Here is an 18,384-nt window from a genome sequence, read left to right as displayed (position 1 = left end):
GATGTTAAACAGCCCTTGTTCTCATTGAGACTATTGATTTGTTCTGGATTCATCTGGATTTTTCTACATCTGGTCAGGTTGTACATTGTAGTTAAGGGAAGTGCGAATAGTATCAGTGTAGTATGCAAAGATTAGATTTCCACCTGGCACTGTCAAGAATAGAAAGTTTAGTGCAAGTGTGCAAAAGCTTTCATATTATAAATCATTCCTTTATCTTATTATCCAGCCACAACTGAGACCCAGATTGCTCCTCTCTTCCTCTCAGTTTGAAAAGTGTTTTGTATGAAAATTAAACAAATGTTCTCTTAGAATGCTCAGATGATATAGTTGTAAGATGAATTTTTTGGTGTCTCAACTTCTGGAACCACGAATGTATGAACCTTTTGTTAAATATCTTCTTTCACAGCTTGGATGATCTCTGTACTGAAAACTGTAATGAAATTCAAGATGTGTGTGCAGGGCTGAAAAGCCTGGAGTGAATTTTGTTGTGCAAGAAAGGTTTATGATGAGGTAGGATGAGAGTGAATTAACAGTGAAATTGTATTATATCATTCTCAGAAGGAGGAGTATGTTTTAATTGACCTACAAAGAAATTCTAATAGTCTTATTTATGAAATGCATAAGTCATATAACACCTTTGCTTGCCTCTAACATGGACACATACATTATATTCAAACACTTCTGGTTAGTCTTCTTTATTCCTTCCCTCTTAGCGCAACAGAATCAACCAGGTCTTAAACCACACTGGGTGATACTGTGATAAGAATCAGGGTGTACCCACACACCTCAGCAAACATTAAAGAGGTTGAAGGCAGGAGTCTGGGACAACTTTTATTCCCTGTGCAACCTACTGATTCCTCCAGGGTGTGAGTGTGTCAGGAAGATGGGAATTGGGAATCAAGTCTTTTAAAAAGTAAATGAAGGAGGAGGTATTTATCTGCAACTATATATATGTCTGAGTGTCATAATGACAACTGATTTTCAGCAAAACTGAGTCAAGAAAAGATATTTAATGATATATAATATTTTACTAATATATTTGTCATTCCTATTTCACTTCTGATTTGTTTGCAATGCTAACAATCCAGTTCAGAGTAACTTTTCAAGTCACTAGCCTGTTGATCACAATGTATACAGCTATTTGAACACTAGCTTCTCTCACTTTTCCATTCTCTATTCATGCAGCCTTGACACTTTGCTGGAATGTGCCCTCCTTTTTCACCTGTGACACCATGCTTGTCTTCTCCCTATGCCTCTTCTTGGAAGGTGGAACCCCTGGGCACTGCCAGCCTTGTTCAGAAGCTCCAGGAAGGCTCCAGTTCCTTTGTCATGATGCTTTCACCTTACTCCAAATAGAGACACCGGAGAATTGATAGTACACATATATTTATATATATTTACTGCAGACAATAAACAAATGCTTTGACCATGGTCTACCAGGTTTTTAATGACAGCACAAGACAAAACCATAACAAGGTACAATAGCTGCAAGCTGAAAGCAGACAAATTCAAAAAAATCAAAACTTTTTTTTTGTTTTATTTCTTAAATCTGTGGACAATTAAGCATAGAGAATCTTGCCTGAAGTTGTGGTAGATTTTTCTTCAGACCTTTTGATGAAAAATCAAAATAACTCAAAAAGAGGTACTGTACTCTGAGAGAAATTGATTTAGTGCAGCAATTCCTTCAATAAATGGTTTGTGTTACTGAGGAGGCAGCCTGGATGCTTACAGTTTCTTCTTCTAGCTTCAGCTATTAATTTATCATTAGTAAGTAGCCGGTTACCATTTTGCAATTCTCTGTTTTCATGGTAGCTCTTTCTGTTGTTCTCCGTTCAACTGCAGGTCGTGATGAGTGTTACTACAAACAAACGCAATGTCTAGGATATGTTTTTCAGTAAACATAGCTATTCCAAATAATACAGCATTAACAGAAAAAGCAAAGTTACTAATATCATCATTTGTGCTGATTTTTTATAGCCTTGTCTATACTGTCAAAATCACCATATTACAGATAACCCAGTGGCAGGGTAGTCATTATCTTAATCAGTGCCCCAAAATAAAAACTATGTAAATAAAAACTTTCTCTCAAGCTGCTTAAATGAAGAATATTATGTGTAGCTAATGTTAAAAATTGAAGGGGCAGATTACAAAGGCATGTATTTACTCCACCAAACAGTGCTCCCTGCTCTGGTTTCATGCAAAATTTTGAGCATTTAGAATTTTGTTGAACGTGTAGTTTTTTCCAGCTCTCTCTTCCCAGCTATTACAGTTTATCATTTTTAACATCTCTGAAGAATATGCAAGATCTCTGAATGTGCTGGATATTTCATCAATGCTATCAACAAATAATGCTGTTGATTATCTTTCCCCCAGATGAAATTACGGGCCCTGAGGTTCCACACAATTGAATGAATTTTCTAGCAAGTTCTAGAAAAGTATCAACCCGAAGATGCTAACATGAATCAAAGGCACTGACTGTAAGAATTCCAGCATGCGATTAATTCCCTCATTAATTCATTTCAGTAGCTAATCAACTAAATGTTTGTAGTTTGTACTTTGAGACTTCTCTAGCCACTGGTTTTCTAGTCCAGGCATGGTTCTTACTAGTTTTGATCCTGTTCTAGTATCTAAAAACATACTGATTTCTAACCTAGGATCTTTGTTATATCTTACCTGTGTAAAGTTTAAGGACAGCCTTGTTAAGTATCTGAAAGTTGCATTGTACATTTGAAACTGGTGCTATCTGACTACAGAATATATGAAGTCTCCCATCAAAATCCCGTGGAAATGACAGGATTTGAGATCCTCTGCACTAGTAGCTTCTAGGATCAGAACTTTATGCAGAGGCTGCATTTAATTCCCCTGGAGATAGATCTGGGCAGTAAGAATAATGAACCTCCTCAAGAATGTTAACTTTTCGTTTTTTCCTTTCTTTGTTCCATAAGCACCAAGGCCAGATGCAACAACAGTCCTTCCCCTTAGGTAAGTGTGTGGGACTCACGTTGCTAATGATCCCAGCAAAGAAAAAGGCACAGCTGCTCATAGTTCTGCAGCAGCTGGAGAACAGGGATTTCAGAAAGGGCTTTGTTGTGTCACAGATCTCATCTGTAGTTGCCACTGCAACACTGCTGTAAACTGGACAGATAGCGCTTTGGCGATCTGACACAGCTTTTAATCTAATATCAGGACTAAATAGCTACATAATGAATTTTTTTGCAGTCCTTTCCTGTAAAATAGATTGTTCCATTTAGGAGGAAAATGGTGTCATGTTCTCTGGTATGTTACAGGTTTAATCAATTTTCCTTTGGACAAAATATGAGGAAATATGTGGACATTTTTTCTGGTTTTCATGCTCACGTGTGCAGCTGTACAGCATATCACTATTTTTACATGCTTCTCCATATTTTCCTCTTTCCCCATCCCACTTTTACTTCTGCTTTGATATTTTTATTAATAAATTCCATGATGGAGTATTTCAATGAATATGGAGAAAAACATCAGTAATGGAAGGCAAACGTATGAATGTTGCATCAATGTCATATATTTGCTTCATGTCCTGAAGCATCGTTATTTGTACTAGAGAATGCCCCATGAATATCTATAGTTCCTGGTGTTTGTTGTTTGTTTGAGCAGCTCTGTTCCAGGACAGTCCCAGAAGAAACCAAGCAAAATACGTAAAATAATCTCTTCAGGGCACCATAAATTTTTAAGGCCAATTGGTATCATCTACTTACATACAACTCCCAGTGACGTTAGTGGAAGTTGCATGAACACACCTGAAAACAGATAATGTCCTTTATCATAGCAAGGGAAAACATGAATCAACAATGTTTTGATGGAGACAAAAACTGGAGCTCATTAGAAGAGCAATCTGAGAAGCACTAATCCCGTCACAACAGGCACAGTTATGTGCTCAGCATTATTCTGTTGCTTAGCAGTCAGAGCAGCTTTCTAAAAAATCTCTGCTTTTCCACAGTTTCAGTGTATTTTGTAGAGCGAATAAGGATTAAGTTTGAAATGTTCTGGTATTTCTAGTTGCCAGCTGGGTTGGCTTCACTCATTACTGCTATAGGGATGTGCAGTGAAGTCCAGAGAGCTTGCAGTCACAGGTTGTCATCGACACATATAGATATTTGTGAGCTATATCTCTGTTTTCCTCCTTCTGTTTCAGTGAGCTCCCTGTGGGTACAGCCAGTGGTCATCTGGATCCACCCTGCAAGCTTTCAGCATCCAGGAAGGACTTGGTGGTCAGTGATGACACACAGCTGCTTCTAGAAGCAGTTCATCGTATATTTCAACCGAATCCCTCTCCGAAAGCACTTGGTCCTCTTCATCCGCTATGGGCAGAGCCAAGACAACTGAATTACTGAGATGCCACAGTTTGAACTCCAAAGTCGGCAGAGAAACTAGAAATACATATTCACTATGCTGTAGTTTTCTACCTTAGAGTCAGCTGCAAACTGGTGATATGACACAGATGTACTGCAATGTATTGGTGCCTGAGTTCAAAACAAATTACCTATATATTAATTTCTGAAACCAATTGCAAAGTTTATTTGAGAACCAGAGAGAGTGACAGCCTTTCTGTTTTTCTGGCTTGAACACTTCTTGATGATTTGACTAGTTGTCCTGAGCTCCCTGCTTGGATCCCTCTTCGTCAGAAGGGAAATGCTAGTCCTACATTTTAATAGTGCATTTGAAGGAAGTGGAGGATCTCTGAGTGAGGAAACTGCTTTAGCACTGGCAGCAAATGCTTACTCAGCAGCACATGCAGTCAATGCATTTTACTAATTGTCTGTTTATTTCTGCACTCTTTGGCTGTTGAGACTTTGTTATAAGACAGGCCAGATGGCAGAGACATCAGCACCTGTAATTAAGAGAGAAATAAAGTCTGCAGCATCATGGCTTGTCCCCGCCCTCTGCTTTTTTAAAAATCTTTTGGCTCTGCTAAGGGTTCTGCAGTTAGTGACACAGAGCTGTAGTTTGAATGCTAAATTTCTTTTAAAAAATGAATAACTTTTGTAAGATGGCTCTTAGGAATCAATTTTTATTTCCTAATTTAGATGATGGCAGATTTGGGAAGGCCTCTTCTGAGATAACCTTCTTATTGCCCATAAAGAAGTGGCTGTACCTGGTATATAGCAGTGTTTAAACAGAAGACTTTAAAGTGATGAAATTCTGTAGACACAGCCCCTGCTGATATGTAGCGCCAAAGAATCCATTACCAGATGCAATTTTCTACAGTGTATTTTTTCCTTTTAAGATAAATTGAAAATAAGAGGTATTTTTTCTTTATTTTGTTTAGTTTTCCTAGAAAGTAGTGTATGACATCTTTTCTGTCATAGATCTTAAGTATTCACATTTCAATTCATAATGTGGGAGGAAAAAAAACACCATGCCACTATTTCCAGTCACCTCCTGATGGAAAGAAACAAAGGCTTTTACCAATCAAGCACAACTTTGTGAAGTTTACTGATAGTACTGAGCAACGAATTTGCAAGATCAAGAGAGAAAATATTCACAGTTCCTGAGTATACATTTATTTTGATCAAAAAGCCTGAATACATAATCCTTCCCTTTGGAGTTCTGAAGTCTGTAGCTAAGAACCTGCTATAACACCAGCACATTAAAACACCTAACCCGTTTACATTAGTATGCAAACTGTTTATTCAACGAAATGTACTACATATAGTATGTTTATATACCTTGTTCTGTTTATATAGGCTATTATTTGGTTTAAGAACAGAAGAACCAGTTAAAACTTACATAAGACAGTATGTTGATAGTCTGGGATTTCTTTTCCCTAAAAATCTTCCTTAAATAGGTGCTCATCTAGACTCTGTAGATGACTTATAGCAACAAATGCACCGAAGAAATCACTTTTTTTCCTGTCACCCTATGACTATAGGACCTATATGTCCTGGAAGTAAGATTTTAATGTCCTCAAGTGTTTCTAGCTTAGAGTTGCAATGCTGTGTCAGTCCAACAAATGCCTTTGGCTGCTGACAAATTTTAATTTCTCCATCACTTTGGCTGATCATCCATGACATGAAAACTCCCTTCGTACTGAACTCCATTATCCAAATGAGATGGGGCAGGGAGAGAAGACTTAGTTTCTCCTTTTGTGTGTGAAGCTTGTAGGCAGTAATGCAGACACAATGAACTTATTGCTCTCAACATTACCTTAGATGAAAATTGGGTCTGTGCTGTCTGCACTGAAGTCTTCTTGAGGCTCTCTTTTCTGCTTTATTTGAATTCTCTTCGCCTCAAGGATAATGAATAAGAAATTTTGCAAAGATCTTTCCAGGTGGCAGTCGTTCCTAAGCATCAGTTATGTAACGCTGGATATTTGCCTTTGAGAAGTTTGTATATTTACTTGCACTATTTTTCTCATATATTAACTATGAGTTACCCTGACAACTCTAACCGTCTGGAGAAATCATTTTAAAGTTGAAATCTAGGAGCAGGATCTTTAATTTAATCAAATTTTCTTAGTTCATGTATTACAAATTAAGAGCTTGATTCTCTCCTTTTCACTTATCACACATAGTAACTTCAGGCTTTTCTTTCTTGGTGAGTCTTGGAGTTCATTTTTGTTCTGATCACTGTCAGTTGCAACTTGTCATTGGCACCATGTTGCTATCATCACATGTTCATTTGTGTTATGATATGACCTGAGATATCCAGGACCCTTTGCACTAGGAGATGCATTTATACAGACCACAAAGATGGTTCTGGGCTCCCCCTTGAAATGCTTTAGTATGTCTTTAAATGCCAGTGATGCCTACAAGATAATGTTCTATGAGAAGACAGGCATAGATGAGGATCCTGTTGCTGGAAGAAAGAAATCAAGTACACAATAAAGCCACAATTAAAGTGCAGTAAACATAAGGTTATCATCAGGCTGTGGCTTAGATTCAGAAAATATGCACAGATATGAGGCAAGTATACGATCAAAGAGAGTTAACAATGTGCAAAAATACTGATTTATCTACTATCCACAAAGAGGTATTGTCTTTGATGAAAAATGCTGATGACCAATCTCCTTAGGAAAACAGGTTTTGCTCCTTGGCAAACATTTTACTCAGTTCAGCTTCCTGATAATCATAGTGTTGTGTGTCCCAAACCAGGAAACCATTTACATCAAGAGACAAAAATGACCACAACCACATCACTTTCAAAATCAGATCTATGATTCACTTGGCATTGGTTGAACACATCCTTAGTAAGTCACACCACACCCACCTACAGAGGAATAAAGCAGCCCAATAAGCAACCTTTAAATTATTCAGTTTATCTCTGTTACAAGGAGAGTTTGAGTTATTACTCCTATTCTTATATTCTTGAATGACATTCAGGGTAGGAAAGAAGTGCATGTAAGGCGGGAGAGATGGCAGGGAGAAGAATGCAAATTTGCATGCAAGTTTCAATTTTAGATCCCAGAGCTCCGACAACTTCTATTTTGACTTGGATGATATTTGAAGGTTTTTTAAGAAATTGAATTTTTATAAAATATAGTGAGCTGTACATTTAGGTTGACACACATTGTAAAGTTCTATCGTGTTTTACTAGACAATGCAAATCTTGATGCTAGAAAGTGAATTCTCAAACTGTTAACATGTTTTGTCCTTGCGTTTTCCCTTGAAATCCATTCTGAAGATGAATAGAGTTAAACGGATTGGAAATTCAATTCGTTAGAAGGAGATGGTATGTAAAACTAAATTTTGCATTACTTTGTGGAAGATATACAAGCTTAAATATGCTGAATAGTCAGTGGTTTTGTATCAAAATAGTTAAGCTTTAAATTCCTTCATGTTTCTGCTTGCATTTGTTGTGACTTACGAATGCAGAGTTTGAATCAGATGGAGGGACATGTCCCTATATTTACGATTATTGCTCTCTCTCTGGCTGCAGTATAATAGCACTGGTGCTAAACAGATACATGTATACAAAGTATGAAATCAATAACTTCCACCAATACCTCAATGGTTTTAATAACCTAGCCCCTGAAACACTGGATTTCACTTCTGCTGATTGCAGAGAATAACCATTCTGGGTTTGTATCATTTCATGATATGTTGTACTTGTATAGCCTTCAGAGTACTGACAAGAGAGGAGGAAGACCAAAGGACATAGAATGAAGTAAGCAAAGAGGGGAAATGATGAACACACCAGATGACATGGTATCATGGAAAGAAGAGTTTGGCTTTTATCAGTACCTGGATTTTTGAGATATATTTAGGAGAGCATAATGGATTCAGCATACAGTTGTAAGTTCAGGGTTATGTCCGCATGAGAGGCATGTGCAGGCATTCACAGAGGCACAGACAAATGGCATAGCAGAGCAGTAACATAAGTGCTGCAGTGTTTAATTCTCAAATAAAATGATCTAGAAGAGTATTCATCTTGGCTGTGGTCCTCATTACAGGCAGACCAAAAGCAAAGGAGTACGGCACCATGACAACTGAAATCCCTTCATTGTCAACAGATGTGAGCACAGCTGCTCACACAGCACCGGTGTTGAAATGAGCACTCGAGCATGGGCTGACATGTGTTGAGGGCAGAACAGGGCATAGAGAATGCAGGAATCAAACTGGGGGCTGGGAGAACAACACTTTCTGTTCACAGAAGGGTTGATCATATGTTTAACAGGTTCAATCTGTTCTCATCCTGATATAGTAGCATAACCACATGGCTTTGTTATCTTGGTGCAGTCTTGTCAAATGAAAGGGAGTTTTCAAATTAGAACCATATTCCAACAGTTGCCTGCAACCCGTAACTCCACGTTCCTCTGTACTGCAATGCTCCAGGGCTGTCTCCTCTCCCTGATGTGCAGTCTAACTTCAGGGAGAGGCCGAAGAGCACCAGTTCGCCCTTGCTGTGGTGAGACTTTCCTTCTGGTATCCTTTTCTTCCCTCATGAGGGATTTGGAGCTTTCTATTTAGTTCCGTGATTGCTCTTTTGCAAAGTCTGGCTGATAGAGTGACATGCCCATTACTTTATTGTAACAGAAAGGGAAAAACAAGAACTACACTTTCTTATTGTTCTTCGTTTCGTTTCCCCCTCTTGTCTTTACTTGGAAGTTAAGTGGACTAAATATACCCTAGTCCCTTTTCTGACTCCTCCTTCTGTCTCGATCCTATTCCTGCCATTTGCTTTTCTCCAGCATCTACCCACAACTGCTCAGCTCTTCCTGTCCTCCTTCCACACCTTCTCCCTCATTTCTGAGTACTTTCCCAAAGTTTCTCTTTTTCCTCTGTCCCTTCCACAGCATTACCAGTCTGGATGAGAAAATGTGCAGCTATAGTTGTTCTGTATTTCCAGCAATGCTCTGTTGGCTTCTCAATAAGGAAGGCAACAAGATGAGAAGTCTCCCTGCTTATAGATACTTTATTCTCCCCCACAGCAAACACAAACATCTTGGGAACTAAATAGTGACCCACCTGCTTGAAGCAGTAAGTGCCTGTAGGTGCAGCTCTTTCTGCAATGTTTCAGGCAGAATTTTCTCTTTAGACTGGTTCCCAGTTTCTAGTTTACTTGGAACTGCTTCATCCTGCTGTGGATATAAATGCTTCACAAAGATAGAACCATTGCAGCGTTCATCGGGAATAATAGTGATTTTTTCTTATATGTTGCTGCTGTTTTCTGCAGATTTGAAAACATATCACTAACACTATCACCTGTTTTACAGTGACTCCTTCCCACAAGGTAAGAACGTCGCAGGTGCCACAGCATCACAGTCTGATTCTCAATGTAGTTATTCATAAGTATTCGCATATTTAGGTACTTGAATATGAATCTGGCTATACAACTTGGAGCACTTTGACTTTGTTAGAGGGACTTGTTCAAGGTGATATAACGATTAAGTGGCAGAATTGGAAACAGACCCAGGTCTTCTAGTTCCCACAACACAGAAAAATCACTGGCTCATGCTACTTCCTCCAGGGTCAATCTATATTTAATGTGAGTATTGTATCATTCAAAGAAAAAATAAATGGTTCCAAAACCTAACACGCATAATTTGGTTTACGCAAAATTGACACCTTTCTGTAACAGAATATAAAATTTTGTCTGCACAAGTATTCAGCAGTGTTGTAAAGGCTGTTTAGACAAAAAAAAAAACCCTAAAACATTTGAATTTCAGAGGAAAATAATATTGGGGCACATTTCATGCTCATTTATGTTAGTGCAAAATTTACAAAAATTCCTCAGTTGAATTAATTATGAGAGCTTGATCTGACATGATATCTTGGCACAATTTTGACCCTACATTTTCCAATCCAAGCAATTATTCTGAAGAAATCAAATTACTGTTCAAAGTCAAAAGTAAAAATAATTACTTTACATAAAAATAATGTATCGCAATTTTGGATAAGAAAGCATTTTTGTCATTTTTCTTATATAACTGTCATGGCTTTATGATTTTTTGTTATCAGTATTCCACATCATAACATCATGTTACTGGCCCTTAAACCATTGACAATAACTCAGCTGAAATTATATGAAAATACCTGATCATATTATCACATATACAACTCAGCCCGTTGAATTTTTTTTTGTACTATTCAAAATTATAGGAAAAAATTTATAAAATAGCAGGGAGGATTTGACATAACCCAGGCTAAAGACAGAGTTGAATATTTCACATGCAAGGGTTTTCTTCTTAATCTGATTTTTTTTCAAATCAAAATAGGTCTTCTTGTGAATCCTTAATATGAATGTTGAGTAGAAAGAAACCAGTATTTATTGAGAAATGTGCTGATTATTTCCTCCTTGTTCTTGTAAAGTGATGGTACAACCATACTGCCACAATACAATTTGTGATTGCTTCGGTTAATATATTCAAGTTATTTGAAATTTTCTAGCTTTGGCATATTTGTTTATAATAAAAGTAGGAAAAATAATAAAAATCCCACTTGAGTCATCAGTATTCAGAATGGCATGAAAATCACTTTCCACTTCTTGATATTTCTGCTGAGCTTTTTTCATTTTTAGTCATTGTACTAAAACTCAATATTATCACCCCAGCTGAGCTTGAGAGAACAAAACAGGCTAAATAACAAAATGATGCCCAGACATTTACACTTCAAAGGAGCTTCTGCAAAGAGCAAACTTCTCATACTTAATGCCACTGATTTATTACTCCTTAAGAAGTCATCTTATGCCCCAATCCTTATTATTCACGGACTTGTGAGGAAACCCAATATATTCAAAATGGCTCCGAGTGCATGAAGTAATTGTAGCATCAAAGCTCTGAACTCAATGAAATTGCTGTATGAACAAAGTCATTATCATGTGTTTGCAGGGCAGTGATCTTTCTGAGCATGTAGGACACTGTGATCTTGCCCTTGATTTCTCCGAAGGCCTTGCTAATTTCCACCAATATACTACAGGATTAAGAGGATCAATTACTCATGTTAAGAGTCTGCAACAAAATGTGGCACTGAAGGGAAGTAGGAGATTAACAGATACCAGAATCAGATAGTACTGAATTCAGAAATCAATAAGGACATTGAAAAAAAAATGTGGGAATACCTTATTCATTCAAAGAAGCATGAAAGAAGACCAAATGTGATGTGGAATATGATATAATGTCTTAGGTTTCAGTCTGCCCAGGGTGCTACCAACAGGGAGTTTTGCTCCTGCTTTTAATGGGAGCAGGAGCAAGCTCTTTTAACTTTGGAAATTATCTGATCTAAATAGCATTTGACAGCAGAATAAAGATTTTGAAGATATCTGACCCAATTATTTAATGCCTGTGGTGTTCCATTTACATGTCAAAGCACCTGGGATACCACAATTGAGTGCTCTGTGGGGAGGAACTTTCCACTCTGAGGATAAACTCATGCTTTGCTTAAGCTACCTTTCCCAGAAAGTGATATGCAAGAGTTAGTTTAATATGACCTTTGCTTTTTAATCAGAAAAGAAGATCTGTAGGAGCCCAAGTATGAATTTAGTTAAAAAAAAGTAACTATGGGAAGGTAACGCGAAACTAGTATGATGGTAAATTAGAAAACAAAAACATCCAAGAAGAACATCCATACATTTCATGTATTCATTGTTCAGCAGAATGAAAGCTTTTGGTATTAAGTGGAATTACAATTACCATTTATACATGTGAGAAAAAAAAATATTGGGAGTTTCCATTGCCTTTCCAGTAGACACCTCTCAAAGTTAACTACTTTTCAAGTGCGTCATTGAAGCCATACTCAAGAAATGATGAGACACAATTATTTAAAATAGAAAGAGAATTTTCCATTTTAATAATTGTGTCTCATTATATCCTGACTACGGATTCAGTGATGCCTTCAAGAATCTAGTTAGCTTTAAACACAACATTTAAACACATGTTTAAGTTAAAACCCTTTGACTCTCAAAAGGGCCTTGATGTAGTTTCTGTTGCTGCATTATGAATCTGTTTTTCTTTGTGCCTGCCTATGTGTGAGATTTTAAAACTCCGCATTACAGTCAAGCAGGAGAAAGCTGACTATCAGAATGGAGAGTTCTTACTCTTTGTTGCTTCAGGTCTTCTACATCTATTAGCATTTGTAAAAGTCAAATATATGAGGAGGTAAAACATAGTCCCCTGTTTACACAAGGAAGAGTAACTTATACATCATTTTTGTATGTATTTTTCTAAAATTTAACATACAATTCAAAATGTGGGGCACTGCAGGATCAGGATTTAGAACTAGAAATTTACTGGGACTAAGAGCTTTGGATCTAAATTAGTAAGATTTTTTAATAAATAATCCTCATACAAGGTACATATGGTTTTCTACCAAGTCCTCAGCTCCTTAACGTCCTGGTGAAATGGGCAAACTGCACCTCTGATGCCCTCCACAGTGTAACAAAACTGTTGATGAAGAAGTCCTTTTTTTAAATTTTATCTCACGAATCAGAAGAAGACATGACTATGGAAGTATGTCTTCCAAACTCTGTCAGAACATGTAGATTATTCCTAAAGAAATGCCTCCTATTTATTTCTGTGGTAACTACAACAGATACAAAGAGCACAAGAACACTATTTGACAGAGCAAATTTTCCACTCCAAAACACTGGTTTTCAACACAGTCACCACTGTTAGCTGTACATTTTTACCAGCAATGAACAAGAGCCTCTGCATGGATATTTGGAGTGTGTCTTGTCATTCACATTGCTGTGACCACTGCTGAAATGTGCCACCCACCACTCACTGTGCTTACTTCCACCACTCCATAAACATTCAGAAAACATCAATGAATGTTAATGGGTACAATTCTTTTCTGCATGGGGTAATTCAATTATATACCTTTGCTTCATACACACTTCCATGTCAGATGCCATTTTGTCAAACTGTCCCTCTACTTCCATGTGTCACACAGCAACAAAATGTAATGGAACATTGGTGGCAAGGTTCAGCATCTACTGCCAAACCACTAACATGCACCTCTGATGTCGAGGGTCAATATAATAAAATAAGAGGCATTACTTTTGGAGCAACCCTTGTATTTACTTCTTGGGAAAAAAATATATATTTCCAGGTAGTTTTGATCCGGGTTCTTAAAGAAGATCCTGCTGTAAAGTAACACTGGGGAAATTCTTCACTAATTATTTTTGCTTTAAAATTTAGATTCATCATACTTGGAATTCTTAGCTTATAGAGAATTTCTTCTGACAATTACCAGTCATCTTTTGGAAGCCAAACCTATATTTTTATTTCAGTGTTTGCCCATTACTCAGGTACACTGAGCTATAAAGATACTGAAGGAATGGGCTATAAAGATACAGAGGGACAGATCCCCAGATGATTTCAGCGCAATTGCATTGATTTACATCTGCTGAGGATATTTTTTTCCCACAGGTTTTAGCTCCAAGTGCTTTGCGAAACCCCACGTATCATAAAACACTTGCAACTCTCTGTACATGAAAACATAATCTTTCTTATCAGGAGCAATAAAGATATCCATAGAATATAATTGTTCTGCTTAAGATAAAGAAACGATCCATTTGTAATTGTATGATTAACAGAAGGCCACATGCTGGCTGCTCTTGCACGCCAGGTCGAATTATCAGGGGATGAGGCAGAATCTGACTGCAATTCTTGCAGCCCCTTCAAAGCAGGCTGAGCGTGAGAAAGTGAAAACGATTCCTTTCCTGCAACCCCACGCCATCAGCTGAACATTCGTAACTCTCACTTCAAGTGTGGATCTGCTGCGTTCATAGGAAATCCCGGCTGAGCCTTCCATAAAACACCTGCTCGGCACTGGGGAGCCGGCCGTGCTGTGTGCAGCACCGGTGCAGAGGCTCAGTGCTCCTGCCAGCTGGCAGCCCTGCGCCCACTCAGCACCAGGGACACTGTGCTGCTGGGTCACCATCCAGCCCCAAAATTCTGTCTGTAGCTGACAGCTAACACAAGCTTACGTCAGACCTTGGCCAAAACGCTACTCTTAACAAGCAGTATATCCATCTGCCTTAGCAACAGCAACAGTCCATACAGAAAAATAACAATTAATTTCCACCTCAGGATGTCCCTTGGAAATATCCAAACACCAACAGGAAGATAAAGATCGTGTACTGAAAAAAAAAAAAAAAAAAAGTTGGGTTTTGTTATGATGGAACACATAATTCTCACTGTTTTCCCAAAAACTGAAAGATAAATGGACACAATTATCCCAGTCTGTTACCGAAATGACAGATTTGTAGGTAGTATAACAGTCTGCTTTAGCAATGCCTTTCACAGTTGTGGCATGATTAGAGCAAGAGAGAGCAGGCCTGCCCTCACCACAAAGATGGCTACATGGAGGATTGTTACAAATAGCTAAGTGCCTTCTGATGTCTTATTAATATGCTCATGCAAGAAGAGAACAGAATAGACAAAAGAGCTGAGTCTGTTCCCTTTCATGAGAAACACGGGAAACCACCAGGCAGAAAACAAAGGACACCTCGAGCTCCCTCCCTTTAAGATATTTCCCAATTAAAATGTTAAGCAAATACCATTGGTCTCAGACTGTTTACACAAGGCTGGTCTTGTCAAAGAATAAATGCTGGCAGGGCAAGCAAGAAAATGCCAAACTCTCTCATCTTCTGTATACCTGTAAAAAACTGCATAATTAATAGAACAGCAACTTTAGACAGGCCCCAAGGGCTAGAACCACAAAATCATTTCGACCCCTTGCTGCCATGCCTACCTTCAAAAGTCTGAACCTCCAATTTCTTTGCCAGTTGCTTCTTAATCCTACAGTCCCTCGATAGCCAAATTGCCATGTTTTCATCTGTGACACTCACCTAGTTCTTAAATCTGTGCTACCTCATCATACTCAGGAGACCCTGGCTGCCAAGAGCCCAAGCAGTGACATCTCCTCCCCATCTCCACAAGGTGACCAGGATTGGAGAATCTGTGCTCCCAATGCACCCTCAAATGAAACTCAAACGCTGTGGTTTGTTGCTTCCTTTTCCCAGCTGTGCGAGTGGTGGTACAGCTGCCACAGACACTATAGATGCATTTTCCCATCCTCATGGAAAAACTTGGCTGATTTCAAGAGCCCAGCTTGAACCTTGGCTTTTCCTGGTTTCCCTGGACTTTCTTGGTGGTCTGGACATCATCAGGAAAGCAATTGCAACCGCTGTTCTCATGGCCAAAACATTAATTTTAGGAATGTAGAATTACAGAATCATTAAAGTAGGAAGAGACCACTAAGATCATCTAGTCCAACCAGCAACTCATCCCCACCATGCCTGCTAAACCACATCCTTCAGTGACACATCTACACCTTACTTGAACACCTCCAGGGACAGTGACTCCACCACCTCCCTCAAAGTAAGAGGACTGTAAAGGCACCATGCTGCAGAAATGAGCTCCATCAAGAGTACAGGAGAATGGAAGAATAATGGTTTTTCTGCCCTCAAGAGAGCCACACATTACAGCTGATGGACTGTCACTCCCCAGTCCCGCTGCTGCCGTTCCCATGCACATTAGAGCCCATTATTCATATTTTAGGGAAAATATTTAAAAGGATTTTTGTACTGGGTTGCATACTAATTGTTAATAAACATAGCAATCATTATATGCATATATATATTCGCATATGACACCATTTACCATATCAAATATACATACCTGTTATTTTATTAAAAAAAAATCATTATGATTTAATAGTAGTTGGAAATATATCTTTAGATTTGGTGGCATGCTCTACCAACCTAGCAAAGCAGAAATGCTGACAAACCTCAAAGCTCTGGAGTCAGTAAGCAATTACAAGAGATAACCAGAATTTAAACATCTTGGCTTCTGAATATTCATACAACTCGGTAAATATTATGCATTTATTAAAAATCTATTGCCATCCTTCACAGAGACAGAGGACATACAATGCCTGGCTGGTTTAATCAGCTTCCCTACAAATAAATGTCTTCTTAAAAATGCAGAGTCAGTCTCTCCTCTCAAGACATCACCAGGTGAGCTGACCTCTTCTAAGCACGCTGTTTGTCATCCTAGGTCTGTACTGGCCCAATAGCCAAATACTCTCCTTAGCCAATTAAAACGTGCATATAATAGGTTTCCCTTGAAGGCTCTATGAAAGGCTGAGAATTGTGAGTGAAGATTTTAACAGAGCCTTTTGGCTCTACTCTTTCTCATTCCTGAATCTTTGTTATGTTTTTTGGTTGGTTGGTTTTTTTGTTTTTTGTTTTTTTTTTCCCCACAAGATGTGTGAAAAAAGGTACAAAAAGCAACTAATGACTGAGTAATAGGCTAGTCTCATCTGTTAAGCTGATTTCATTAGTGCTAACATTGAGAGGTGTATGCTGTTGAAATTTTTAGGGGAAAACACCAGGTGTTTTGGGATGTTTTTCCAAATTTGGCATGGTGAAAAAACAACATTGCTGCTTTCCTTTAATGTCTAATTTCTGTACTTTGTTTCAGGAATAACACAAAAATGATTGCCTGATCTCACTGTAAAATACACATATTTATAAAAAGCTTACCGCAAAAAAACTTGCATATTTTTTTTTTATACAGAGTTTTACTTCAATAAAACAGAAGGATGCTTACATCAAAGGAACATAGGGTTACATTTTCTTATTTTGCGGCTACAAAGTTTGACAACTTACATTTTTTTAATAATTTTTTATTTTGATTCTCTGGATAATGGCTAACACAAGTCCACTGAAATATTCTACTTGTACATGTTATTAATAATAACTTTCTTATTTAAAATCACTTAACTGCAAGTCTAAAGGGCAACAGGTAGCTAACAAATTTTAGTGTTCAGTAGCAAGGAAGATACCACTTTTTATGAGAAATTATTGAGAGGTGTTCCCTTTTTAGTCAATGAGATTACCATTCGTGACAGTCACCAAGGTGTTTCAATTGTCCAGTTCTTAATGTGACTTTGTAATTCCCATTATTAATTTGCTCATGCTTAATTTTTTTTTATGCTATTACCTTTACTTCCACTTATCTTCTAAATGTTTTCTTCAGAGAACTACATTGGGCTGTATACTACTTAAATAACTTGGTTACTCTAGAAATAATATCTGCTAGATATTAAATCTGACAACAAATATTTATTTGAGTTTTCTTTCAAATTTGTCCTGGCTTGTTAGAAAGTATCCCAGAATGAGTCAGAGGGAAGATCAGGGTAATTTAAAGTAATTTTCTTTTATTATGTCTGGTTCTTTTATGGGAAATCCTTTTTCTGGATGGATCTGCAGAAGAGCATTGCTATTCTGATTAAAATATTAGCTTAGACTGGTCAGTTCAGACCTCAGTCTAAGATTTGAGATTAATCTTTTGTGCTGTGCATTTTTCAGTGAAAATAATAAAGTTCCTTACTACATTTTCCAACTGCATACGTAGGAAAAAAAGCTTAATGCAAAATAAACTTACTATAAATGAGTAAATAACTATTATTAGTGATATCAGAGTATTGCTAATGTTTACATTTTCCTTCCTCATGTTTTTGACTTCCATTATAATTTACTTTTTCTTTTTACTGGTTTGGTTTTTTTGTTTTTTTTTTTTTGGAAAGGCTCAGTCATAAGGTCAATGTCACAGCCATTTTAATAGAGATGACTACTATAATATTAACTACTTCCCTTTCATCTTCTCATAGACATTTCTTTTACAAGAGCCTGTTAAAAAGGCCGTCAAGAAAGACTGCTCTACAAGTAACATAAATTTGCTTCTTTTTGTTTTCATTTACAGTAGCAGAGAAGAAAAGAGGAATCAGAACTATATATCTTTCTATATAAGTGTTCTGGAACTAATGTAAGTACAAGCTAAAAATAGGTACCATTTATAATATCTATTATTTTTTCATAACTACGTTATGAAACACATTTTATTTGGAAAAAAAGAACACATTTATAAAGCATATTTACCCAAACCACAGCCATTGGCTG

This window comes from Numida meleagris, chromosome 2, assembly GCF_002078875.1.
Source record: "Numida meleagris isolate 19003 breed g44 Domestic line chromosome 2, NumMel1.0, whole genome shotgun sequence".
NCBI classification, from domain to species: domain Eukaryota; kingdom Metazoa; phylum Chordata; class Aves; order Galliformes; family Numididae; genus Numida; species Numida meleagris.
This window is presented reverse-complemented; position numbering follows the sequence as displayed.